This window comes from Larus michahellis, chromosome 1, assembly GCF_964199755.1.
Source record: "Larus michahellis chromosome 1, bLarMic1.1, whole genome shotgun sequence".
NCBI classification, from domain to species: Eukaryota; Metazoa; Chordata; class Aves; order Charadriiformes; family Laridae; genus Larus; species Larus michahellis.
Genome location: NC_133896.1, coordinates 211,819,437 through 211,844,618, shown reverse-complemented (window position 1 = coordinate 211,844,618; position 25,182 = coordinate 211,819,437). Strand labels below are relative to the sequence as shown.

General features: G+C 43.0%; 1 protein-coding gene across 10 annotated transcripts in view; it reads left to right on the top strand.

Moving 5' to 3' along the window:
* The window catches only part of FAT3 (FAT atypical cadherin 3), a 427,575-nt gene that overhangs the window by 50,073 nt on the left and 352,320 nt on the right, over positions 1 to 25,182 (top strand). The window contains exon 1 of one of the 10 annotated variants that reach the window (XM_074571502.1): positions 19,047 to 20,528. The exons of the other annotated variants lie outside the window; for them this stretch is intronic. The gene's annotated coding sequence lies outside the window, so the exon portion shown is untranslated. Of the gene's footprint in view, positions 1 to 19,046; positions 20,529 to 25,182 lie in introns of those variants that run through there. 10 annotated transcript variants of the gene reach the window in all.

Here is a 25,182-nt window from a genome sequence, read left to right as displayed (position 1 = left end):
GCACCCGTCCACAAGATGCTCTTGAGCTAGGGAATTGCTTGGTGCTGGGCATGCCGGCTTCACGCTGGATCAGCAGCAAAGTATGACCCTTATTGCAACATCTCTACTTGTAAATAAGAAGAACAAGCTTGAAGATGTGTTAGCTAGCCTGCTGCCTGATGCAGATTTGGCCCACAGCAGCTAGCGCTCTTATGTATCCCATGGGCCATTCCCTATAGGCCCTGGGGCAATAGCATCAAGGCCAAATCCCTGCTCATGACTTTGCACTCTGGGGCTCTCCTGCAGCCTTCTCCAGGGCATGAAGGTGCCTCTCTGCTGAGCGATAGCAATACAGCTCTTGGGTTGTTTCAAACTTCAGATCCAAAACCCGTGTGCCAGTTAGTAGTTATGTCCTAGCGCTTCATATGGGGCTAAAGTATTATGGAGCTGGACATGTGCCACGTGATGTGGGGCTGGGCGAGTGGTCCTTGGCCCTGTTTTATTGATTGGTAGTGTGTAACCTGTGTGCCTCTAATAACATTAATGGAGAAGAACTTACAGAGTAAACTAATGCAAAAATGTGTGGTCCTTGGAGTAGGTGAGATGTGAGTTGTACCAGGAGTACAGTAAAGCAAATCCACTTCGACGTTTTGTCCTAGTCTCCGTAGGAGCAGCCTGAGGCTGCTGATGTGAAACACACGTTTAGCAGCTTGGGTAGGGGTAAATCTGCTTTCTGTAGTCGTAGTCACACCCAAGTGCTAACAACTGTTTTGCTGAGAGGGGTCTTTGTGTGTCCAGCTGTTGAGAACAGGACGAACAAGGGGTAAAAATGCTAAAATATGGTTTCCAAGTGTTCTTATGGAGGTTGTGCCTCTGAGTCTTAACGCATGCTCTGGCTTGGGCTCCGTTTAGGAGTTGCCCCTCGGAGGCAGGCTGGCAGGGCTGGGGTGTAGCTTGGATGTCCCAGGGCAAGCTCACTTCAGGTTAGCCTAATTCAGCATGCCAGGTGAAGAAATGCCGTGAAACTCAATTTTTACTGTTTGCTTCTGTATCTTTGGGAGAAAGTTCTGTCTCACTTTGTAATTACTGCCTGGTTGTAGTCTTCCAGCGTGTTGATTCTTGGACGTAAAACCTCATTTTTTTTGCAGTACAGTACTGTTATGATTAAAAAAAAAAAAAGCCTTTTCAACTTCCAAAGTGCCTATCACAAGGTAAGGATAAAAAAAGTTTCTCATTGTTAAAATGGGCATTTTGAGAGTGCCATCAAGGCATTTTGGAGAATAGAGGTATTTTATTTTTAATGAGAAGAACTAAAGAATAAAAAATGGTAGCCTTGGAGAATTGCAGATCAAAGGTTTCTTCATTGTAAAACAAATGAAAGGTCTCAGTCCTAGAAGTGATGAATAAATTGATAAATTTTTAATAGGAAGAACAGGCTATAAATGGTAATTTAATTCTCTGGGGGAGAGAATCATTTAAGCACTGTTTAAAAAGTCCAGATTTTTTTTTTGTGTGTGAAGATCATAATGATAACGAAGGGGACGACTGGGAAAGCTCGTGGTTCGGCCAAGGCTGTTGTGCACAGCGCTGCTTGCACGCGCCGCAGTGCTGATGTCCTTCCCAGCACGTGTTCCAGCATGGAGGCAGGTGCCTGCCTGCTTCATGCAGTAGCCTGGTTGTGCCCTTTCCCTGGAAGCCAGATGCATCTGGGGACTTTCAGCCTTTGGAGGAAAAACTGTGAATGCTTAAAAGAGAGTCCAGACCATGACTATGTTCACAGCCCCCCGTCCCTTGGCTTTGCAAGAGGCAAAGCACAGGGCAAGGGTGGTGGGGACTGTGGTCCCCTGTCCCAAACTACCCCTCTGCTTAGTGCCGGGGATATGGGGCTGAAAATGGGCCCTGATGGAAGGAGAAGATTGCCCATGAGTGCTGGTGGTGGTGGGTCAGACGAGGGCAGTACAGGGCAGGCAGGGGGCTGGGGTGGGAAGGGCAGAGACAGGAGAGGAGTGTGGCCTTCATTGCGGCGGCAGCAGCATTAACGAGCATAAGCTGGGGAAGGGGCCTATAATGGCATTCACCTAGGGCAGCTCACAGCTACCAGGCAGACAGGCTGATGGGTGCTGCCAAATTTGCATAATAACACCACTAATAAAGGCCTCGGGGTCCCTGCCGGCTCCTACATCGCTTGCTGCGTGCCATCGTGGCGTTGGGCTCCTCCTCCTCTATGTAGCTGTGACCCACTTTTCATACTCAAAACCCGATTTTATTTGTCAGTCGTGGGGCAGCCTGGCCTGGCAATGCCAGGAAACCTTGTCAGCTCCTATAAGGTGTCCCCGTCTGCCGCAGCATGGCCAGTGGCTGGCCACAATCCACTGCCGTGCCCCTGCCTGAGCTGTGCCCCAGTGGATCATCTGCTTCCCTGTTTGTGTCTTCCAGCAATGCTGTCACGCTCGCTAACTCATCCCACTTGTTCCCTTTCTCTTGGCAGAGTTTTTAAAGTTAAAATAAAGAAAAAAAAAGAGGAAAATGAGAAAATCTTTGCCTCTTGCTTGATATTAATTCCCTGATACTAATTTTTATTTATTTTTCCATCACCCATCAATTTTCTCCCCTTGCTTTCACATCGCTCCTCTCACAAGCCCCATGGGTGGAGAAAAAAATCCATCGCAGGCATGGTCTGTGGAGGTGGGCTGGCTTCGCAGACCCAGGTGGCCCAGCCATGCCTTGTGCCCCCGGGTAGCAGCTATTTTGGAGAGAAGAATGTGCTACTGCTCGCACTTGTCATTGAATTCTGACTTCTTGCTGACCTTACAGCAATGCAGGAAGCAAAATTAGTTGTATTTGCAAGGTTCAGAACAGGATTGAGCTGTTTTGCAGGTGGCTGTGTCTCTACCACAGATGAGTATCTTTATATATGATTTTTTAAACTAAAAAAAGAATAAAAAGTCCACTTTGACTTTAAAAAAAAAGGTCTCTAAGAAAAGCTAATGTTTTTGTCCACTGTTACATTCTCAAATCAGTTTATACTGAAAAGGCTTAAAAGGCATGATGGGACTTGTTAGTCATGGGCATAATTTTTTGGTCTGCTTTCTGCTTATTGGGAGTCAGAAATGTATGTCTGCATTCAGACCTTTGCTGTGTCACTGGATTCCTGATGATATGCCTAAGCTCTAACAGCTGGTCACGGTGGCAGAAAGCTCCAGACTGAGAAGCGGAGTTGGGCTTTCTAACTTTAACCCTGTGGGGACTGCAGATGGGCAGTGATAATGCTGCGAGAAATTTTAAGAGTTTTATTTGCAGCTTAAATAGTGGCACTGTCACCCCAGATAAGGAAAGTTCTGCCTATGAGTTTTCATCATTTAATTTCTTAGCCTGTATCAACTTCAGGTGGCAAATGGATCAGTCGATGTTATCACTAAGAGTGTAACTAATGTTGATCCCACTCTGCTGACAGTAATTTTATTTTTCAGCTTTGTGGAATTTTGGCAAAATGTGTATTTCAGGTGGATTCTCCCATCCCTTTTCAGTACTTGGGAGCTCTGCAGATTAACTTTGTACAGCTGATCCAAATGGCTGTTGTTAGCCTGAAATCAAACCTAAATCCTGAAGAAGGTTAAATGATAATAGTTAGAGGTTGCATTGGTACAAAAGGGGTTCACCTTGGGAAATCCATATCTATATCTGGCTCACTGTTCTCTTTAAGAGCTTATGGGTCTGATTCAGCTTCATGTTTATTTTGCAGCATTGCTTTGGGTAGAGCTGCTGCTGGTTTTTCACTGATGTGTGAGATCAGAGCAATGGCTTGCGGTGTTTAACTCTTTGCACTCACGGCAACAACCTTCGGAAAGCTCTGTGAGCCCATTTTCAGCAAAGCGATATTTGCTGCACGTGTTTTTCCCCTGCCACTTTGGCAGGGCAGCAGTGGGGACTTGAACCTTAGGGGAGATGGCTGTGAACGCTTAGGAGGAGTCCAGGCTTCTCCGTCTAGACGTTTTATCAAACACTCTTGTGTGAATCCACACATTTATGGAAATTTTATTCAGTTTTAACCCAGTGAAAGGTTTTGCTTTGGCAGAGAAATAAACCCTTTACATCTCGTCAGCCTGGGTGTTGCAACAGTGGTAATGCACGCAAACCTGAAAGTCGCATTGAGTCTGGCCGTGTTTTCCCCTCTCTCCTGTTTCTTAAACACCATCCCTAGAGGTGTTTAAGAAACGTCTAGATGTGGCACTTCAGGGCATGCTCTAGTGGCAGAGATTGTAGGTTGTTTGGTTGGACTCGATGATCTCAAAGGTCCTTTCCAACCATGAAGATTCTATGATTCTATGATTCTCCCAGTAGCCTGGCCAAGAGAAATGTGCAGAGGGAACCAGCACGGAGAGTGTTGAAAGCCTTCGTCCCATGTTATGTGAGGACATTATTATCTTGAATATATTTTAACTTGACTCTTCCCCCCCCGCCCCCTATTTTTAATTATTTTTAACATCTGTGTATTAAAAGAAAACTGTGTGTTGCCTGAAAGGATTCTTTGTCTGGCATTGTAGAAATACCTGAATTCAGATGAGTATGAATTTAATTTACCAGTCCTCAGATACTTGCCTTCTGTAACACTGAGCTCTAGTGACTTGCACCATTGTGTTTGCTGTGCTCAGTCTTATCTTCCAGATTTGTGTGCGTCTAGATATTGCTTGTTCAGCTGTTGCTGTTCAGCTTAGCTCAGAGCTTTTCAAATTCTGGTTGCCTGTCCGTGCTCCAGCCCTGTGCTCATAGCAGAGGCTCAGCTCCTGCAGTTTTTCCTCTACTTCTGAATCCAGGAGACTGGTGGATCTGCCTGTGCTGAATGGGTGTCATTGATGGCAAAACTGGTAACGTCACTTAGTTCCAGCTCCCTTCTTCATTAGCAGTGGTGGCTAAGTAATAACTGTAGAATTGCAGAGTCAATGCTGGACCGAGCACCACTTAGTGATGTGAAAGGCATTTTCAGAGTTGGCTGGAAGTTGAAGAGGCTTCCGTAGCCAACTCTGCTATACTGGCAAAAGGCTGCATGGTTTATTTGCTTTATTGTGGTATTGTTTTTAGTAACTTTACATGGGTTTAAAGCTTGGGAAATGGAGGAAATATAAAGAGAAATATAGGAAGTGTGACAGTCAATCAGATGGCATATGGAAATAAAGATTGACAGGAAAAGAGGTCATAGCCATCAACACTATTATAGCAATGTGCAGATAGGAATCCAGAATCCATGTTGCAAACCTGTTCCTTTGATTGGAAAAGGAGAATTTCTTGGCACAGCACTTCATGTGTTGGAAATATAAGGTATGTAAAAAGAAATGGTGTTTTCTTTTGGGTGTACTCTTCTATTGCCTAGCAAATATACAATATGATCACGTAAGACTTCTGTTCATTTAAAATGACACTTTATTATCAGTTTTATGACCTAAGTTTCCAAAACCAAATTCTTTATTTTGTATAACTGAAGTTAGCTCAAATTTGATATTCAGCCTTAACACAGTTGTTAAATTTGTGCTTAATATTCAGAGAATCACCGAGTGGCTGGGGTGGGAAGGTACCTCTGGAGGTCGCCTAGTCTAAGCCCCTGCTCAGAGCAGGGTCAGCAACAGCAGGTTTCTCAGGGCCATGTCCAGTTGGGCTTTGAATATCTGCAAGGATGGGCACCCCATAACCTCTCTGGGCAACCTGTGCCAGTGCCTGACCACCCTCACGGTTGAAAAGTGACGTGGAACTTTTTTATGTTTAAAAAGAATTTCCTGTATTTCAGTTAGTGTGCATTGCCTTTTGGCTGTAATAATATTCCTCATGAGAATAGTTTGTATTCAGCCTTTTGTCAGATTAGATTGGTTCAGTTGTGCCTGTAACTTCCTGAAAAATTAGGATTTTTTAATAGGGAATGTGGCTGAATCAGGGTACAAGTAATTTTGTTTGCGGAAATTACAATGTGAAGTTAGGTCCTTAAAAACTAGTGTACATCATTGAATAAGAACTCTACCTACTTTTGTTTTTTCCTGGTTTTATATGTCAGGGAGTTGTTGATTTTGTTGATATTTTTTTTTTTTTTCTCCCCCCCTCCCTGCCGGCTTAAAGGTATATTTATGACAGAAGACTATTTTATCAGGCCTTTGTTGTAAGTTGTCTCTTCAGTGAATGTATTATGCCATAAAATTGAGTAGATACAAGATCAGATTTCTGATTTTTTAAGACCATCATAAAAAAACTTCTGTGGGGAAAAAAGAAATGCAGTAACAGCAGTAAGACCTGAAGCCTTTTTCCCTGCTTTCATCATCCTTAATTAACTTAAAATCGCACTGGACAATCCTCAAGTACTGTGCAAAAGTGGCATCTAATGGATGGAAATTATTAAGAAACTGTCAGCTGTCCTTTGGGACTATGCCTCAGTGCTTCTGTGTGCTTAAGGCTGCCAAAAATATCCCCAGTAATTCTCAAACTCTTTTGGCAGATGAAGGCAGAATGACTGGTTTTACAACAATCAAGATCAGATGGTGGCAGATCTATCATACACTCTTCTATATTAAGAAATACGTACACTGGGAAATAAGCCGTGATCATATGTTCCTTCTCTTTCCGTCGATTTGTCGCTAGTGAGTTAGTGTTAGCATTAGCGTCTTTAAAAGATGGAAGACAGTAGAAGTTCAAATCATTTGGTTGCTCTACGTGCTTTTTATTTCAAATATTCTTAATGCGGTTTCATTGCTGTCTTGGGGAAAAGAAAAAAGTTTAGTTTTCTCTTTCACCTGCTTAATAATGAGCAACTGTCAGACACACTTTGATACTTCTGTGGCTTAGAACATTGGTGGCCGCAGAGAAAAATACACCTTTTTCTGCTAAGTCTTTGTTTTTTCAATGAGAGATGAGCTAATACACTGTTGGCAAGAGATACTGCCTTTGTTCTGCTAAGATGTATCATTTTAGCTGTGGATGAGACTTTGAAAACAAAAGAATTTAATTTTTTGTCCCAACCAAGTGATCTGTATGAGAAACTGTGTTGACACCAGGGAGCATTTCTTCCGTGTTTGCAGGAACAGCCTTGTCTGTTTTTGTATTTCCCTGTTTCTTTTGAGAAAATCCTGCACCTTTTTTTGTTGTTGTGATTTTCTAGAGGGTTTTGTTCTTAGAAACTACTCTGCAATTTTTCTTATGGTTGCCTGTATCTTCAGGCTGTTTCCCGTCCACCAGGAGCAATTGCAAAGTTACGTCTGGATAAACTCTAAGTAAGCCTTATATATCCCTGTAAAATAGTATTTCCATTCATGCTGGAAATGCAAAACCTCCTCTTTTCAGGGTGTGCACTCACTCTTGCTGGAGTTCGCTACCATCACAGTGATGTGAGTCATCTCCTATTTAAAGATGTAATTTGACCAGCTGAAATGGACAGTAATATCTACATACAACCTTAATTCAGGAGGACCCTTATTCTCCTCCCGTGTCTTCAGCCAAACTCCGTCTCCATTCAGGCGTCCTCTAGCCCAAGATAAATGAATTGGTTCAGGTTTGAAAAAAGATGGTGTACGAGGGGACATCCTAGTCTCAGTTCCTTTAGATAGTTTGTTCTAGTGTTACAGTTCAAAGCTTGACTTTTTGCATATCAGTCATGTTTACAAGTCTACATAGAAGTGAATAAAAGGATTCCAAAATTCCTTTTCCTTTTGGATGGCGCTGTGTAATATAAGCTATAATTACTTTCCTCTGAGATAAAGAACCCAGGTCTGGATTCAGGAAACGGGGATGCTGCAAGAACCCAGGCAGTTGATGGTTTATACTAATTATTCAGGAGTCTGTTGATGGGAATGCCTGCCCTGACATTCCCAGCATCTGGCCTCTGTCAGATTGAGAGGGAATCTCCATCTTTTTTGTTCTTTTTTTTTTTTTTTTTTTTTCCCCTCTCGTCCGGAGGATACCCGCAGGAGGACCACCTCCCTGGCTCTCGGCCGAACCCCAGAGCGGTGCTGCTTTCCTCTCGGTTCCCCCACGCGGTTTGCAAGCCTTTGCTCTGCCATCTCCTTAGCAACTCGGAGCACACCAGCAGCACAGAGCCACACAGCCCCCGGGGGCCGCAGCTCTCTATTTATAGGCAGTCGAGCCTGGATGAAAATTTCCAGAGAGCTTTGGTAAGGCCTCTACAGAAACAAAAAACTTACAGGTCCTGCTAGAGGATCTGGCTTGGTGCCGTATCTCAAAGCCCTGCCCTTCGCAGGATGCTCAACCTTTGCAGTAAAACACATTCACTCCGATACATAGCAAGGATTTGCTGTTTACATAGCTGCTAATTAACCTTTCAAGAACCATCTTCTCTGTAACCCAGGTTAGGAAGTGAAATGCAGGTGCAAAAACAACAGCCTGGGGTAATATCGTGTTGTAACAGGCAAAGTCTCAAGGATGATGCCATATCTGTGGTGTTTTTTATTGCAGGGATATGGCTTAGTGAAATCTTAGAAAACAGGAGAGGAAAATATTTTTTCTGAGCTTTGTGGTTAGTTTTTTTTTTTTTAATTATGTTTCTTCAGGCTGAATTTTACATCAAAAACAAGATTTAATCACCGGTTATATTGCTTAGTGTTGCTTTGCAGAAGTTTATTGATTCAGCATTTCCCTTAGTCATGTGTCTGAGAAATGAAGTAAAGAATGTGTGATGGTGCTAAGAGCGACTCTGAGTGTTAAAGAAATAAATGGTAATCCATTAAAACAGGGTGGATGATGACCCTGAGCCGGACACCTGTTTTCATGAACTCTTTATGTATACTGAGCTAAAACTATGAGGCACCCATGAAGGAATTTAGTATTTATTGTGAGATAATACCGCTTTTAGGTGAATCTGAGGAGCTTTTTGGAAATCCTGAAGTTACCATATCTAGCTCTCTGACGACTTTGTACTTCTTCCACCTAGGCAAAATCATAATTAAAGACTTCCATAGAGCAATGACTCTTTTTTTTCTTTTTTTTTTTTTTCTCTTTAATCCTTGTATCTTGACCTTGTGTACCAGTGTAGGAGAATTTTGTGTGCCGATCCTAGGGCTTCCCTCCCAGATTTCCCTCATACACTGCATTCCCTGCCAATGACGCCTGGTGGGAAAAGCCTTGGAGGAAATGTCATTCTGCTTTTAAAATACTCTTTGGTGTCTCAGAGTCATCACTGGAATTGTTCTCCTGGACACCATGGTGAGAAAATCATGTCTGTCTTAGACTGGAGGAGCAAGGGGAGTCCAAAGCAACATTTAACCTACTCCAGTTGATAGGAATGTGGGAATTACATGCATTTGTGTGTGCTCGTGGGGGGAGAAGGAGCCTCTACGTGCAAGGAGAACATGGGAAGGTGAAGACACGCACTGTATAGGCAGGCTGATTGACAGCCCAGCTGGTGCAGATCAGTAATTGGAAATTCATTGCACATAAATCTTCTAGTACTTATCGTGAGACATGGGAAGGAGAATATCTGAGCTCTGAAGTGCTTAACTCTTTCAGGTCCATCTGGGAAGATATTCAGCTTTCAAAGTAGCGAGGCTGTTCAAGTATTCCTCTTTAAAGACTTCATTTTTTTTGTTGTAGCGAGAAGAATGCTGGTGGAGGAAAAAGCCACCATGTGCTCCAAGTGATGGCATTTAGGTGAACAGCCTTAAATATTTAATGTTTATTTCTTTTACAGTGCAGCTTCAGATTGTCTTGGAAAATTCATCTTTGTATTTGGTGGTGAACACATTTTTGCCTTTACAAAACGCATCTTGCACATGTTGCCTGCCAATTTCATGTCTGATTTACCTGATTTGTGTCTCCACATTGGTGGGCTTATTGTATGTTTGTCCATGTGCCAGCAGACTCTGCAACTGTATTTTAAGAGGTCTGTTCATGTCTAAATATTTATGTTCTTTTCCATGAGGCTGAGACTGATTGTATGTGCTAGCAACTTTTGTCCCTGCGCCCCCCTTCTTCCCCCAGTCCAAGTGTGTTTTTGGTACATTTTCCTCCTCACTTGATTTCAACACTCCGATGGTTTCCACTATGCAGTTTTGAATGTATAATTGGTTTCTGGTGACCACATTCTTTCTCATTTATTTTGGTCTGCCTCTGTTCTGTTACACACATATTTGTCTCTCCATTAATGTCAATGTGAATTACAGATGAAAAGCTAAGTGTAGATAAATTAGTAACCACGCAAAACGGAAGGCGGCATTTAACTTTCTGAATTATTTGTGTGGGCACAGGACAGCTAATGAATACCTGAGGATCTGAACAAACGAGCAGTGCCAGGACGCAGGGCGCTGCTGTCGATGTGGTTCGCAGTGCGGTGGCTGGGGAAGGTGGGGGGCTGTATGGGGCACAGTATGTGCAACTGTACTGGGTTTTAACACCCACTCTTCTGGCAAGTGCTGTGAGTAGATGGAAGTGCTGGTTGTGGTTTTGGAGCCAAAAATCATGCTTGCCTTTAAGGGAGCAGTTGTCTATGTACAATAAATAGAAGACTGAATAGTCTGCATCTCGGTCCATAATGTACTGAGACTTCTCTCGACCCTTAAAATGGTGTAGAACAGTCCAGAATGGTGTTTCTTGCTGTAAAATTACAGTGCTTGGATGAAAGCCTTCCTTCAAGATGGGCCATGTTCTCTGCTTCACTGCCTGTGGTAACACTTTATTCATTTATGTCAGGAGAAAACCTTTTGTCTTCAGCTGAACAACTTCTGCTTTGCTTGCGGTGCCCTGCAGAAGCATTACAAGAGGTTTCCTTAAAGGGAAGCACTTGGCTATTTTCTAAGCTCACTTTCAAAGTACTCTGAATTAATTATAAATGAGTAAAGCCGTCTGGCTCTTGATTACACAATTGCCTATCCTGGATTCCCTGTAATGAAATGTAAGCTGGCCCAATCGTAGTAAAATGGGAGGTGCTTTTTTTTTCCCCTCTCTATCTTATGATCTGAGCTATTCTCAGATCTACTGTCCTGATTTCTTTCAGGCTGCGATTCTGTCAGCTTTACATTTCCTCCCCTCTCTCCCTGCTACCCTATTTTTATTAGGCTCTTCTTTTGGCTGCACTTACGCCCATATCCTGTTATAATTTCCATTGAAAGTAGTTAACATGCATTGATACAGTGCCTTTTGCGCTGAACTAACCCAATGCATTTTATTTATTTAAAGGATTCTAAGTGCCTGTAGTGTCTAAGTGTTTGACAAACACATAAAAATACACAGAAGTCAAGCACTTAGCTGCCCTGAGAGGATGGGTTCCCCTCTGTCTCTGCCAGGAACATCCATAAACCCAATTACTCATGTAGCATGTAGTTTAGTAACAATTAAACTCAAGTCTGTGCTTTCTATATGGTGAACCCTGATCTCTCATCTCCATCGTTCGCCACAATGTGAACCTCACAGGATATGCTGCATATTATCCCATTACTCTGTCTTTTTCTGCCCTCGTTTTTGTGTAGTGCTGGATATTGTGGGCAGCAGTTCTCACTTTTGTCACATTTTCACTGGGTTTTACCGTCTTCAGATGGGGTGGGAGGTGGCTCGGTGCAAAAGCTCTGACATTTTTGTTCCGTGTAAAAGAGCAGGAGCAGTGTTAAGGAGCTAAAAAGACTTGGCTTGGACTGTAATAGCAGTGTATAAGCTAAAGACCCCATACTGAGTTTTGGAGTAGAGGCCATTGAGCCCTAGTGCACTCGAGCCATGGCACATGTGGTGGAGGTGGTGCTGCTCCTTGCTCTGTCCATTCAGGCTGTCCTGTAGCAGATATCTGAGCCCTGCTCTTGGCCTTTCCACTTGCTGAGAAAGGGTGGGGTCAAAATGGCTTAGGACAACAGTAACCATCCTTCCCAAGATGCAACAAGGGCAACATAAATTTATCCACCCTGCTCTTCTCCCTTCTTCCTTGTGCTGGTTTAGGGAGTTAAACGTGTGCTAGGGAAATGGATGAAGCTATAGATTTTCATGTCTTCTTATAACAGTAATATATTATTGTCTAAGGATAATGGATTCTCTTGGGCTTTGGTTTTACACCTTTGCTGGAGACAGTAAGCCAACAGTATAGAGGTCGTGCAGGTTTTTGGCTTGGGGTTGCCTTGAGGAGTAGACTGTACCTGCTGAGTTACCATCCACCCTGCCTGTGGGATTTGGAGCCCGTGTTGACAAATGCTGTCTAGTCCCATAATTACCGCAGAGCTGATACCTATCTATTAGTATGCAAAACTTGGAGTCATCTCCATTGAAATTAATTTGGAAGGACATGCCTGATTCTTTATTATTTTGCCCTTTTACTGGACAGTTCCTCACTTCTACCAGTCCACCAAGATTAGACCATCCTAGTTGCCTTTTTCTGTCATTTTTTGGCATGCTCCCTTCCAGCTACCTTTGCCAGGACCTCTAGCCCTGAAGTTGCTTTTGTGGAGCATCCACAGCCTTCAGGGCTTGTTCCCACAGCTGGCGCTTGGCTTTGATAAAGTCATCAGCCCTGCCAGGTTTAACCTCCAGCAACCATGGCAACCAGCCTTGCAGCCTTTGAAGAAGTCGTCCTAAGCACATGTCTCTTTAAAGACCCATGCAGTTCGCTTCAGGAGTCCTCCCCAAAATGGATGGGAATTGTCACTTGATAGCATTTAGCAAATAGGGCAGAACTCGGAGAACATCTGTTCTGAAGATGACAGAAACTGTCAAAACTGTAAGGCAATTACACTAATCCGCCCTCTCCTAATAGCAGGCCCATCAGTCTGGCCATGCTGGAAACCTGTTAGAAATACGTGGTCTTTCAGAATGGTTTCTCTATTTATTTTCTCTTCCTTCCTCTTTAAGGGGTAACTCAGCCCTGTATAGGCAAATCATAGAATATGAAGTGTTTATATGAAGAAAAAAAAGGAAAGAAAAAAAAAAAAACCACTTTGGTGAGCAAAGCGATACCAAACCAGTGCAAAACAAGGCTTCAGAGGAGAGAGTTATCGTTTTGCCTATTTAGTCTGGGACTAAAATATTTGAGCTACACCTGGACATTGAGAGATGTCCCTGAAATGGGAAGGCGCGTTCAGTAGCATGGGAAGTCTTTATCTCCTGGTGTGCCTGAAGACCCTCAGCAAGTTGTATCTTACCAGCAGAAGACTCTCAGAGTAGTTGTCCGCATATAACGGGGACTGCTTTTGACTACAAAGTATATTCTGAAAATATGAGCTGATGAGGATTGTGACCGCTTGACCACAGTGACGGGGTTGTGGTGGAGGGCTGTGCCAATGCACTTCGTGTTGGGTTGAGCTGGCTTGCAAAAGATGCTCAGAAAAGTTGCTGCTAAAATAAAACTGGAGAAGGAATAAAGTATGCAAGCTTGCAGTGAGCGGGAGACAGAAATCCTAGGCATTTGCAATCTCTTGCCAAATCCATCCATCTTTTTTCCCACATTCTCTCTCCATTTCTGAAGGATGGTGCTTAGCAGTTACTTTCTGTCTTCAAAAGTAATGGATGTGAGCAGCTGTGACGTGGCAGGGTTTTACATTTAAACTGTTATTAGCATGTGTTGGAGGTATATATTCAAGCAAAGTGACACTTACAATATATTCCACGCTGTACGCCAATATACTATAGAAAAGCCTGACATATCAGTAACCAAAATTAGCTGTGGAGCCATATCATCATAGAAGCTGGGTTTTTCTCTGTGGAATCACAGACCACTACATGGCAATTTACTTAGGTACTTGTAATGCTTTTTTTCATACTTATTTTCCCTCCCCTCTATCTGAGCCCGTGTTGTTGATTTTCCATCAGACGGTTGCTGGTGTGCCCTGACCAAATGGGGGTTCTTTTGGCTACGTGTTAGGATACAAGTCTCTCTGCCTTTGAGCCAGCTTCATCCCTAAGCTGCCAAGTTGGGGCAATGGGGGAAGGTTTCCTTGCTGCAGAGGAGGAACCGAAGCTCAGTAACTCAGTCTGCACTGGGAGAAGTGATTGGAGGTATTGTATAGAAAAACTGTTTGAGTGTTCCTGCTTAGTGTGAGCAGGATCAAGGTTAGGAGTGGGACATACATCATGTAACTGTAAACACACGGTAGGACAGGCTGCATCAAGCTGGCATCAGCGTTGTCCCAGGCTGACCATGCGCTCACTGGGGCCAGGCAGATGCCTCGGGAACCATCCTGCACTACCGGTGGCTGCCTTGGGAACCGCATTCTTCCAATTTTTTTCCTCTTTTTCTTTCAGTTCATTCTAGAAGGAGCTCCTTCCTGCCCGGTAAATTACAGATATTTTTAATGCTGCAGTCAGAAGTGTGAAAAGTGTCCCATCCAGCTTTAACCAAGCTTGCCTGGGTGGTTGTGGCTGCCGTGAAGCCACAGTAACAGATGCTTTATCATGGTATGGACAGTGGTCAGTGTTGCCTGCATCCTGATTAGATTTATGTGGTCTGTGCTGATATTTGTAGCTTCACTGGTGTGAACAGCAATGCTGTTCAGTCTAGTTTAAAATTACTTTAGGTTTGCTTATCTGTGCTGCAGTCAGATTTTGCGTACAGCATCCACACCTTGCTAGTACAGAGCAAGAGCATCTCTGGTGGGAATGATGAGAAATAGCTATTGCTTTTTAAATTTGTGCTCTGTCTTACTTTGCAGTACCTTTCTAAGGAGGGTCTGTCAGTACCCACTGACTTAAGGAGTTAAAAGATGTGAAATCTTTTGATTGAAAAGATGTGAGATTCAGGAAGATAGTTTAGTCAGTTGAAATGAAGTGCCTTCGTAGTTAGCAGTGAAAATCATGCACCCTAAAAAGATATCAGGAAAGCTTTAGGAACACAATATGGGTGCTGGTGGTTGGAGGGACCTCAAGTGCGCCATGTACGTGCCTGCTGGCCCGTGCACTTTGTCGGTGCAAAATTCTGCCAGGGTCTGGTTTCATGCTACAAAACTCACTTCTGCAGATCTTGCCTTTGGAGAATTTGCTTAAATGAGATTTCTCAAATCACAGTTCACCTGGCCCAGGACTGCTTTGGAAGCATGGTCACTTTGGCGTAGGGCGCAGTGAGCTCTTTGTGCCTAGCCAGGCGGGTACGGACACCTCCCGAAGAACTCGAGCATGGGAGTGCATGCGATGGGCACCGCAGCTCTGTTTGGGTTTGCTGGGCCTCCGTGATGGATGCTGCCGTGGAGCTAATCACCCAGCCCCACAGACTGGCGGCTGCACGTTACCGAAACCCTATTTTCAAATAGGAAATTGGCCTTTTATCTCTAGTACTCGCTACATAATGGTGCAGAGCCTTAAACAGCTGAACCTCACCATGGTTTATTGTGCAGTTGTAAATCGTAATTGGCTGACTAACCTTCTCTGATGTTAAGTGCCTTAAAAGGTTGTTTTTCCTTTATTTTATTTTAGTTTTTGTTTCTGGCTTTATGTGTTCTTTCTGTTTATTCTGCTACTAAAATGTAATTAGAAATTAAAAAGAACAAAGCAAAACCTCCAACCCTACTGATGTAGATTAACATGAATCATCATCTCTTGAAAGTGTGTGTAATCCAGAGGTCTGCAACCTGATATACATCCCCTTCATTTGGTAAATATTTAAAATATCCACAGACATTTTTTCACATTCTTGAGCAAAGACCACATCACCATGTGGCCACCCTTCTTTCTGGTTTTAAGTATTGATGTTTTGAAGCCAGGTTTATTTACTTAAATGTTTTTCTTTTTCTTTTGTAATTTCTAGTATTTATTGTACTGTACGAAATGGAATATAAAGGAAGAGAGAAAATCCTATAAATTTATTTGCCTTTTAATAGTCATAATGAGTTTATTAGAAAGAAAATGTAAATAGTGCCAAAGGCTCTAGTCTTTGAGAACAGCTGAACTGGAAGGTTCAGATAATGAACAGAGTTGATGATGCCTGTAATAAAGTGGATTGGCTGTTACGAATTCTGTTACACCATGTATCTTTGCATAGCTAATCTCCCATGTTTGCAACTTCGGTCATAGGTTCTTGGGGAAGCACCCGGGTAGATTATAGTTCTCCAAAGAGTGTTGTAAATGCTGACGCTTCCCAATATAGTTTTTGAGGGAGATAAGAGAAAAATCTTCATAGCTTTTCCTCTGGTTCGTACGGCACTGCCCCGTTAATTGTCATTAGTTCCTGCCCTTGAGTAGTAAATACTGACTTCTTTCTCTTTTTGAAGCAGCTCTTTCTCTTTGATACATCTTTCCAGCTTGGACTTTCGTTAGGTTCTCTCTACAGCTTCCATAGAGTTGGCTTTCCTGTGAATAAAGCAAAATCTGAGAACAATGCAAGCATATGTCCTTCCTCCAAATTATATTAAGCTAAAAATGTGCTGTTCTGTGGATTATGTTTTTGGTGTCAACAGGGCGCCAGAACTGATGGAGGCAGCACTGGTGGGTTTGTGTGTTGGGAGATGCGGATCTCCCAGGACTTTGTGGACCAGGTAAGGTGTGCGAGGGCTGTCATGGGAAAGCAGGAGCTCCGGGCAGCACAGGCAGCTCACCAGACCATCTGTGTATGGGAGGCCCTTTGTAGGAGCCTCTCGCCCAGGTCAGGGCAGGCAGCACGTCCCTCTTTCCCTGCCTCCAGCAGCAGCAAGGGTTTTTCTGCTGGTAGCTAGGGACTGGGACTTCACTGTGGCATTCAATTTTTTTTTTCTGTAACCAGAGGTTAACTGATAACCTGTTCTGATATGGGCATACTTGCTTATTTTGACAAATGTTTTCTATCCGTTTTCCTTCACACATGTGAGGTGTCCTTCTGTGCAATTCCCCACTGGCTTGAAATGTCCTACCAAACTGGGACTGTAATTCTAATTGTGGAATGATACTTGAATTATTTTCTCGTAAAATAATGTGAATTGTGAATTTTTATTTGGAGTAAAACTTGTCAGTGTATATACATGTGGCAGCACAGGAGCTCCTTAAATACCAGGAACTGTGCTTTGATTCGTACTTAAGAGTAGACTAGGATGATGCTGATATTTTTTTTTAAGGAACAAATAGCTTGACTTTCAAAATATGTCAAATTCAGTTGCTTGTGTTTGAAACAAGAACAGCCTTCGCAGTTAAGGGACTTGAAAAGCCTGGAATCAGTTCCCTGCTATTCTCCAGCACTTCTTGCATCTCCTTGGGGAGGCAGTTTAGGCTTTCAGTGTTCAAATCATCATCTCTAAGATGGGGATAATAAAGACTTTCCTAGTGTCTAGGAGTGTTGAGATGACAGATCGACTGATGGATCATTTGTGGGTTCCAAGAGCACTTATGATCCCCTCTGCAGCTGTAAAGCCCAACCTTTCCCAAAATGCAGCTACCCACTGGACCTCTTCAGCCGGGGTGTATTCAGCAGATTATATCCTTGTTACAATGTTTTTCTGTGTAAATAATTTGATTGCCAGAGGGAGTTTCCCGTGCTTTCTGTCAGGTGTGGCTTGAAGTCATCAACAGTTCACGACTGTAGCTGTGGGGAAAAGGCCTGGTGCTCTTTGAGAGGGTGTTTCCCTTTTTTCGCAAGACTTTCCTGGAGCCCCTCAGCTATACTGGCTGGAGTTTGGTGCTGTGTCTCTCGCTTTTATGCAAGGTAGGTACATTTTCTGTGGCAGATGGAATGTGTATGTTCTTTCACTCGGTTGGGACCCCAAAGCTCTTACCAAGTGCATTGATCCCCTTGCAAAGAGAAGCATTCTGTACAAGGTTGAGACCATTTTCAGGGACGCTTTAACCAATAGACATTGCCCCCTGATTTAGAGTAGGGGACTGAAAGGGGGATTTAATTTTGCAGGCTCTGGACCATCCGCTTGGTATCATCGGCAATCTCTGTATTTCATTTCAAATCTGGTACATTTGCCATGCTGTGGTGCTTGGTCAATAACGGCTATGAAGCATGAAGATCTACATCATTTTCGGTGATTTCCTGTGAATGTTTTTGTGCTTTCCTCTCATTCAAATTCCGACCCAGTGTTGCCTTGGTTAGTGCTGTGTTACTGAGGGGTACTCCTTCCCCGACCCCTTCTTGCACCAAAAAAATCTGTCAGGTAGATCAGATTTGTGAAGTCAATACATGTAATGTGTAGCATCTTCATTAAATGTACAGGAGCCTGGAATTACTGTAGCTCAGGATGCACAGACTTCATGTGCATAAGCGATTTACCTGCGCTGTTTGGTGTCCTCCTATGTAAATATGCCTTTGGTTTGTGATATCTCTTGGGGTGGTTGACCACTGCTTGCGATTCCTGCATTTATCTAACTGTGAAGGATGTTACTAGGCATCATAAAGAATTTGTGACAAACAGTCTGTCATTTGGAGCTACTACTAGCAGTCACTAAGTAGTAGTAGTATTTTGTCCTGCTATTCGGGTTTTTTCCTCCCTCAGCTAGAGAGAGAATCATACCCTTAACATTATTTAATTGGAGGCTTTTTGAGTTAATGAATTTAACTCTTCACTGCCTTTGGTAGCATGGTTTTACGAGTATTTTTAATTGATCTTATTCGTATGGAAATGCAATCTCGCATTAATTTAACAAGATGGATTCAAGTCACTGGTCAACCCAGCTGTTCAATCAAGGATCTTGCTCAGTGTTATTTATGGGGTTTGGTTTGAAGATTATGGCCACCCCAGAAGCAAAAAAGGAAAAGCGGTTACTGGTGATGAAATCCTGTATTTGTAGGCAGGTTCACTGATGGATATTGTTAGCTTGGAATTGTCCTGGCCCCAGCAAATAAATAGGGTTTTCTTTTCTTTCCACTGAGTTTCACAAACACAAATAGAATATGGAAAGGGGAAGGGGAGCTCTTAACCTGAGAATTTCAGACCAGTTGGATTTAAGCAAACCATTCATTTACTCTTAGATTAATGGCTTGCAGGCAGACTCTATCAGTTGTGGACTGTATTGTATTAATTTGCAACAGCAAGAGTTAATGCTAGTAATTGCTTTTCCTCTATAGAGAGAGCCTGTAGTAGATTGTTTTTACATGGCAATCTGTGATTGATAGATCAGGGAAAACAGGACCAAAGAAGGTTACTGCCTCCCAACCACTTCCCCCTTCAAATTAAAATTATTTGCAATTTGTAGGGTGCTTTGTCGCACGTGCTGCGGGAATGAAGCAATAAACAACACTAGGCTGCATTCCCTTAAAGCAGTGAACCTCTTACTGCATTTCTTTCACCAAACCAAACAAGTCATGTTGTTGGGAGTCCATTGAAAACAAGTGTGCTGGTGAAACAGCCCCCAGACCCCTTCAGCAAACTTCCTGTACGGTCAGGCGGCGGACCTGATGAAAGAGCCTGTTTGTGAACCTTTGGATTCCTTCCATTGATTTGTAAATCCACTTTAATAAAGTACTGCCGAAGCTAGTGAAATGAGCAACCGATGTTCGGCTTCCGTCAAGTTTCTAACAAATATCTGATGCAGCTTGTGGCACTGGCGCTGGCACATGCTTTTTTAAATTCTTTTTTTTTTTTTTTTTCCGCTGCGTTGGATCGTATCGAGACTGGGGGAGTAGGGAAGCGGGGAGTGGGGGGGAACGCAGCCTCCATCAGCCACGCATTACATGGCTGCTTTATTTTTCAGTGCTGCTAAAACTCATCTTATTTAATATCGATCATACTGAGGAGCCAGCAAAGTACAGTGTTAATTGGGTCCACTGGAATTCTTGTCCCCTGGGAGGGAGAGGTTCCTAGGCAGGGAGGGCGGAGGGAGGGAGGGAGGTAGGGAGGGAGGGAGGGAAGGAGGGAGGCAGGCGGGGAGGAGGGGACCCACTGTGCGCTGCATAAAATGTAAGTGCACTAGACATCAAGGCTTCTGCTTGCATCGCTGGGAAGCAGTCGCGGCGTTTCCCACCCCCCCTCCCCTTTCAGAAACTGGGCAACTCTTTTTTTTTTTTTTTTGTAGTCCGGTAGTTCTTGAATTAACAGCTCCTTTCTTTTCTATTATTTTTCTTCCCTTTTTCTTTTTTTTTTTTTTCCCCCCTTTGCGAGGGCTTTTTTTTTTTTATTGTTTTCTTCTCCTTTCTGCAAAGCTGCAAAAGCTCTGCTTTGAAAACTGCTGCCCCAGAGTGCAGTTGCTTAGCTGTCCTGTCAGCATTGTTCTAATGCTCATTCCATATGTATGTCACATAGGAGCAGTACCCTCCTCCTCCTCCTCTCCCTTCCCCCCACCCATGCATTTGATTTTTCTTCCCTAAAGACTGATTTGGTTTTTTTTTTTTCCCAAGGAGCTTGCAAACAGGGAAATTCAAACTGAATGATCCTGTGCTGTGGTTACTTCTACAGCCACGACAAGATTTCTCATAGAAAAAGTGTTTGCTCTGTTCCTTCTTTTCCCCGCTCCCTCTTTTTCTTCCCTATAAGCACAAAGGCTTTAAAAACTAAGATCTGTAGTTCTTTTTTGCTTTTTCGCGTTACCGTGACAGCATGTATCTCTGTTGCTGAAGAATGAAGCAGGCAGGCTGGAGTTTTTTTATGTTCAGTGCTTTTGGGACCACTAAAGAGAAGTCCGCAGAGAAATATGTACAGCAACTGTGCCAACTGAGTTTCTCGTGCCTGTTATCTGTCACTTATTCTGACTAAAAGGTAAGGGGTTCTTTAATATTTTTTGTTAAAGTCTTTGTGCATTGTTTGTGCAGTGTCATTTGACATGTGCAACTAATTGGCTCAGAAGGGAGGTGGGTTATGAAGATTTTTGTGTTAAGGTATTATAGGTCACCCAAGCAAAGCTCTTTGCATCCAGAGGAGAAAAAAACCCCTTGTTTCTTGGAATTTTTTCCCTTTTCATCTCAAATGGTTTCTCCAGCTTTACTTGCCACTGATTGAGACATAAAGCCGGGGCTTTATTGCTGGTGCTTATCTTTTCTAGTCCTTTTTCACTACCTAGGAAGCACACGCACCCAGTTTGTCTGTGCGTGCGCATGTGTGGGGTAAGGCATATCCCCTTTACATGGGAAATACTTGGCAACATGCACGTTCTCCTCTTTTACTGTAACTAAACGTCTTCAAGCACTCTTTGCAAGGTAAGAATGCCTTAGTTCAGCACACTGCAGCTTATGCCTGTTTAAAATTATTACTTGGATTACAGTGCATACTGTGGAAAGTTATTAGTTTCCACAGAGACCAATTTAATTGGGGGTATGTGTGCAGCAGTTCTGTTTTGTGCTTTACATACGCTGCTTATGGGCGAGTATGAAATGTTATTTTTTCCTTCATTCTTGGGAAGGGTGAAGTTTACACTGTCTGTTAGGCATAACAAATGAAGTTATAGCTGAAATCGATTAAAGCTGTGGAGAAGCATAGCCTTACAAGGCTTTTCAACTTAGCCCTGAGAGTCAGAAGATAGTTTATTAAAATATTTTTTTGCACTGCATTGTAATATGCAGAAAGGTTAGCAGGAAGGCAGCTTCACCAAGCAGAAGTAGCAGCAAATGATGCCTGGACTGGATCATTACATCGTTTGTGTGTTAGAAACCTGTTTAATCCATAACCTTGGTGTGCGCACTGCTTTTTTGTGCGTGTGTGTGCTGGGTGCATCTTTCAACAGTCTCTTAGTTCAAGAGGGCTTTGTTTTATAAAATGTGTTTCAGCTTTGCAGGCGGGAGAAGGGCACTCTGTAGCTGTCCCTTTAGCTGTGACACAGTCCGTTTTTTGGCATTTTGGAAGAGGCTGATTTTCTAGGACTTGCTTTGATTTCTTTCGCGGGTATTTGTGTTCTGACTTCTTAGCTGTTAGTTCTCTGCAGAGAAAAGGCATCTTAAGGCTGTTCATTTCTCATGCTTTGAAATGATCAGTGGCTGAAACAGTTGAGCAACCTCATTTAATAATACTGCTTTACCTTGAATGTGGCATTGCTTATTTGAACAACTAGGAGTGCCACCAAATATGTAATTAGTTTAAAAACAGTCTAAAAATGCAAAGTGTGAAGGAAGAGAGAAAAGTCCTGTCTGCAGGCATTAATTTCTTTACTGTAGCTGTTGATAATGTCATTTCAAAATCAGAGATTTCCTAGCACATGCTCCGTGACTCTATTTTCCCATGATTGTTGCTTTATATTGGGACTGAGAAAACAGTCATTTAGATAACAGGTTTTCATTGACATCCTTTTTATAATATAGAAAGGAAGAAGCAGTAATAAGTTAAATTGGCATCTGCTAATTATGCTGAATACAGATTGTGAGCTCTGCAAGTCGTCCCTTGCCTTAATGCTGTTAGCATATTTTAGCACTGGCAACCAAAGGAAAGAAACTTGAATGTTCCTGCTTGGTTTTTTTTTTTTTTTTTTTTTTTTAGGAGAAAAAAAGATGACTTGTGAAGAAATGTGAAGTTTTGGATTTTTTTTTAATGTTTGTATGCTGGTTTTGAACAGGAAAGCATCACACACAGTTCAGTAGCACTTAGTAAAATTGATTAGAGATCATTGAGACACTGACTCGTCTGGTGATCACTAGAATGAATTTTGACCCTTGGTGGCAAAACCATCGTTGTCCGATATAAAACTTAGGGAAGCAAAAGTTTGAATGTTTCTTAGTTACCAAATACCTGATTCTTTCAGGTCTCTGAGAAATAATTAAAAAAAAAAAAAGGGGGTTCTGAACTTAGCTGTGGTTCTTCATACTAATTGGCAATTTTGCTCACCTCATCTGAAATCTGGAGTCTTGGGCTCCCGTGAAAGCAGAAGAGCTGTGCTTCTGCCCAGATGTGCTCGTTTCTGCCTTGTGCGTTTTCCCCGTGCAACAGCATCCCTGCCTGGCCCTGGCACTGAGCCCGGGCTCGGGAGACGTTAGAAGCTCGGCTTGTGGTGGCTTTGCCAGGGGACACACTCCAGCCCTTCACGCCGTTGGCAGCGGGAGCAGAAGACATGCAAGTGGTTGTGGCGGGTCAGCCACTAGAGGGGAGACAAGAGCTGCGTTATGTTGATGTCTGTTACCACGGAGTACCACATAGGATGATGTCTACGTAGGGGTTTGCAGTGTGCAGTGGAAATATCTAACCTAATCTGGATCCTCTGGATGCTGGGAGCATCCAGCAGTGGTTGTGTGGGGCGTAACATGGGCTGATATAGGTCCTCTTCCTCAAGGAATGCAATTCTTCTGGAGTGAATGGCATCCCGTTACAAGTTTAGATGTAGCAGAAACATGTCTACGCTTTATCTGTGATGGAGGTTCTGTGGTTTTCTGCGTGTGGACCTGCCTGAGTGCCGAAGAGCACAACCTCCCTCTTGCCCAGCTTGGACAGGAGCGGGCCCAGCCTCGGTGCAGGTGTCCAAATTCACTCCTGTATCTCTGTGGTGGACCTTTTTGCTATGAACTTGACAAAAGCAGGAAGCCATAAGTTTTTTTGTTTGCTTCTCACATCTAGATGACTACGGTATGCTCACAGATTGCTTTAACTGGAGTTGAATGGTGACAGGTGGCTGGTAGGCATTGGCTCGAGACCTCAAAAGTTGAAGGAAGTGTCTTTCCTCCCTTCTTGGCGGCTTGAATCTTCTTCTGTATGATCATATGCAAAATTTCTACTGGTAATGATGATTTGGCATGTAGATTTTGCATAAGTTGTTTCATCCTTCTCTAGAGGACAGCTACATTGAACTTAAAGTATTGCCCTGGGTGATGGTGATGGGCAGACTGGGAAGTATCTTGTGCAGAGAGGTGCGGGGCTGGATGGAGGTGGGAGAGCTCCCAGCCGGTGAGTCCTCCACGTCAAGGTGAGGTTTCCTGGGGCTGGGCAGTGCAGGAACCACATGCTCTGGATATCGGTGTGATGCGTTATGGCAGTGCTGTGACTCCTGCCTTCATGTGAACCTAATTTTCTTAAAAGTGATGTCAGAGTCTTTTTAATATGACATTATGATTTTGGCTTCAGTTTTGGGTTTTCTTACTCTCTTACGTGCATGTGTGAAATGCAAAGCATATTTAATGAGCGAATACTTCAAATACTTCCAGATTAATTAAAAACAGTTCCACATCTGGAATAAATCCAGTACCTTTCATGGATGGCTTCAACTTCATGGTTTTTCCCTCCTGCGAGAAGCCCTGTGAATATCCCCGTGCGGATGCTTGTGAAAGCCAGAGTGGCCGAATCCAGGCTTATTTTACAAAAGAGAGAGATCTGAAGCCCACAGAGATCAATGGGATCTCGGCCTTTATTCCAGCAGACTTTGGATAAGACCTAATAATATATATAATATGATATGCCTATGCACGGTTGGGTATATTCAGGGTATCCTGCCTTGAAGGTATCTGTGCAAGTCTTAATTAAAATGTGTTGTTTTTTTTTTCTCATGGCTCATCTACTGTTTAAATTCATGCAGAATTCAGTGGAGTTTGAATTAGGCACCACAAAGAAAATAGCGTTTTTATAATGAACTTTTTTTTTCTTCTCTCTCCTCTGTCCCCAAAAGTAAACAAAATGATCAGATTTTTCTCTATGGGAATGTTGTGATTTAAACTGACACAACTAAGTGACCTAAAGATAGGCTTATTGCATAGATAAAAAATGCAGGGTTGGGTTGTTTGAACTGCATTAGCATCAGAATAAGAAACGGCAGGGTGAGTTGGCCGAGGTGGCCATGCAGAACTGGGGAGGGTTGTTCTTTGGAAAGTCTGCAAGCTGGGAATTCTTTTCTGAGCCATAAATAAATAAATCTGTGTCCTGAGCAATTAATGAATACAGAAGTCTGGGCAACTTTAAGCTGTTTGGGATATTTAAAAAAACCCATATGGTGCTTTTGTTAGCGGTGTTGATTTCCATTTTTTCCCCCTATTATTTCCATTTTAAGGTGGGGTGGGTTTTTTTGATCTTCTTTTTTTTTGCTGAAAGATGTTGATGAGAATGTTTTTGCCAGTACTCTTCTGTAAAACCGCTGTTAACTCCCACATCAGTTTCAGCATGTGTTGCACCAAAATGCTGCCCCTGAAACTTTTGATCTTCCAGATAGAGATCGGGATTGCAGACAGTTTAGTGCTTCGAGTACCTCGTCTTTGGAGTTGTCCTCTGGCTGCTCATGCTGCTTATGCCGGTGATGTCAAGAAAATTATCTTGCAGTGATCCTACTGTGAATGTGTATAGAGCTTTTCCGGGGGATCTCAGTGTGTTTTACAGACCAAAACTAATTAAACCTCGCGACATTCACGCAGGCAGATAAGCATGAACCACAGTAAGTAAGCTAAAATAGTGAGAGGTGAAGACCTCAACTTTCCCATGGTAGTGAACAGTGACGTTCCTGTTGAATGGAGTT